This window comes from Mirounga angustirostris, unplaced genomic scaffold, assembly GCF_029215605.1.
Source record: "Mirounga angustirostris isolate CCGP_5_RB_7025 unplaced genomic scaffold, mMirAng1.0.hap1 SCAF_1, whole genome shotgun sequence".
Classification (NCBI taxonomy): Eukaryota; Metazoa; Chordata; class Mammalia; order Carnivora; family Phocidae; genus Mirounga; species Mirounga angustirostris.
This window is the reverse complement of record NW_026991709.1, coordinates 114181176-114184137: the sequence shown is the minus strand read 5'-3', so window position 1 is coordinate 114184137 and position 2962 is coordinate 114181176. Positions and strand designations below refer to the sequence as shown.

Below are 2962 nucleotides of genomic sequence, written 5' to 3'. Positions count from 1 at the left end.
TTCAGCTGGGGAATGGGATAATTGGGTGATGTAACAAAGCATCATGTTTTAAAGCATAGGTCAGTAATTGTATATGACAGTATACAGCTACATACAAATTAGCTGACCAGAGCACAACTTTTCGATATTTACAGCAGGATAAGCTTCCCTGTAAAAGCAGCACCTTTGTGACATTTTTTTTTTTGGATGAGTTTTGATATTTTTGTTTTTATTTATTTTTTTATTATGTTCAATTAGCCAACATGTAGTACATCATTAGTTTTTGATGTAGTGTTCAACAATTCATTAGTTGCAATAAAGAAGATGTGGTTCATATATACAATGGAATGTTACTCAGCCATCAGAAAGGATGAATGCCTACAATTTGCACTGATGTGGATGGAACTGGAGAGGATTATACTAAGTGAAATAAGTCAAGCAGAGAAAGACAATTATCATATGGTTTCACTCATATGTGGAATATAAGGAATAGCACAGAGGACCACAGGAGAATGGAGGGAAAACTGAAGGGGGAGAAATCAGAGAGGGAGACAAACTTTTGTGACATTTTTAACTTTAGTGTTCCTTTCCTTCTTCACCCTCTCCTTCAACAGAAACCACACCAATCTCCTCATAATCCTTCCCAAGGGCAGCCATGTCCTCATAGGCCTTAGAATACTCTCCTTCCTCCATGCCCTCACCCACATACCAGTGAAGAAAGACATACTTGGCATACACCAGGTCAAATTTGTGGTCCAGGTGAGCCCGGGCCTCAGCAATGGCTGTGGTGCTGCTCAGCATGCACACAGCTCGCTGTACTTTGGCCAAGTCTCCGGGTACCATGCTGGAAGTCTGGCAATCAGTGCCAACTTTGAAGCCAGTGGGGCACCAGTCCACCAACTGGATGGCACACTTGGTCCTGATGGTGGCAATGGCAGCATTGACATCTTTGGGAACCATATCACGATGGTACCACAGGCAGCAAGCCATGTATTTACCATGGTGAAGGTCACATTTCACCATTGGTTGTCTGGCTCAAAGCACACATTGCTGATCTCTGCTACAGAAAGCTTCTCTGGTTCTCAGCAGAGATGACAGGAGCATATATGACTAGAGGAAAGTGGATATGGGGATAGAGCACCCGGTGGTCTGGAATTCTGTCAGATCAACGTTCAGGGCTCCATCAATTCTTAGGGAAACAGTGATAGAGGACACAATTTGACCTAACAACCTATTCAGGTTAATGTAGGTTAGGCATTCAATATTAAGGTTTCTACAACAGATGTCATAGATGGCCTCATTGTCTACCATGAAGGCACAGTTTGAGTGCTCCAGGGTGGTGTGGAAACCTGGGGGGGGGGGGGGGCCGCTGGATAAATAGAGAGCTTCACCTTGGACTTCTTGCCATAATTGACAGAGAGAGGTGATGAGAAGGTCAGTGATCTCCTTCCAATGGTGTAGTGTCCCTGGGCATAGTTATTAGTAGAATCTTCCTTGCCTATGATGAGCTGCTCAGGGTGGAAAAGGCAGCAGTAGGTGCCATTGTGAACTTCATCAATGACTATGGGCTCCAGGTCTACAAATACTGCCCTGGGCACATGCTTGCCAGCACCCATCTCACTGAAGAAGGTGTTGAAGGAGTCATCTCCCTGCAGTGATCTTGTCACTTGGCATCTGACCATCGGGCTGGATGCCATGTTCCAGGCAACAGAGCTCTCAGCAGGCATTGCCAATCTGGACACCAGCGTGGCCAACATGGATGGACATGCATTCATGCATGGTTGCTGCTTTGTGGCTGCCGAGCAGATGGTGGAGAAGAAGAGGAGAGGTTGTTGCCTCTTACAGTGTGATTCTCAAGTGGTTGATATAAGAGAACCTCTTAATTCTATTCTTAAAATTCGGCTATTTTGTTTAGTCTGTGGATATAGAAATTCTCTTTCCTTGGCTGCTCTATCAATTATTTCATATGTGAATCAATGAAAATATAAGATTTAATAAGCACCTTCAAGGCATAGTTCTATGCATGTAAGGCAAAATCTCATAGATTACAATGCAGTTGGGAAGATAAATTACTACATGTGTTCTGAATAGGGTAGTAGCTCAATACTAGTGACTGAAGGAAAAAAAAACACAAAAAATAAGTGATATATAGCCAACTGTGTCTCATAAGCAGAAAAAAATAAAAACATACTAGAAGTTCTGCACAAGGACCATCCATCCATTCTGTGTTGATGTATTAGAGAGATTTTAATGAAGAATTAATAGAGATAAGGCAGAATGAAAAAGAGGAGAATTCCCGGTATAGGGAGTATATAAATAAGTTCTTGGGAGAGTGTTTGGGCAGTAGATTATATAAAATGGATCAAATAAGTTGGAATAGAATAGAAATAAGACTGTCCAGAAGGCTTAAGCTCTAATAACAGAGACTTAAATATCCAAGTGAATAAAAATGGACTCTGGCCAATGCAAGATGAAGAGCTGCTAAAAGATTTTTAGGAAGTATAAAGGGGAAAGAAAAATTTGAAATTATAAAAACTTCATTTAATAAAGATCAACCAGGAAGCCAGGTGCAAAAAAGAGAAAGAGTTCTGAGCTCCCATATAACCTAAACATTGATAATTTTGAGACATCTTTAAAAGCCCATCTCTCATCTTAAATAATATGTTTGCACTTCTTTGCAAACTTTTATACTGGTATTCCATAAACCATAAAGGAACAGAAGAATTCTGGCTCAATCACTTTTCTATTTCTAGATCACAAAGCCAGTATTTAATTTGGACTAAATAGTGGCTTGGTCATTTCACAGCCAGTAAGGAAAAGCACAACAACATTTAGAATCAGACTTTTCCCGTTATAATCTTGGCTAAAGCCACATTGCTTATGCTATTGGTTGCTAATCCAAATGACACAATCCAAAGATAAGTACTACACACATCATAATGGGATTGATGAAAAGAAAGCCAAACTAACCCAGCGACTATTA

The 2962-nt window shown here is 40.6% G+C and overlaps 1 pseudogene; it reads right to left on the bottom strand.

Moving 5' to 3' along the window:
• Positions 1-555: 555 nt before the first annotated feature.
• LOC123834645 (tubulin alpha-1A chain-like) lies at positions 556-1758 on the bottom strand (annotated as a pseudogene).
• Between the last annotated feature and the right edge of the window lie 1204 nt (positions 1759-2962).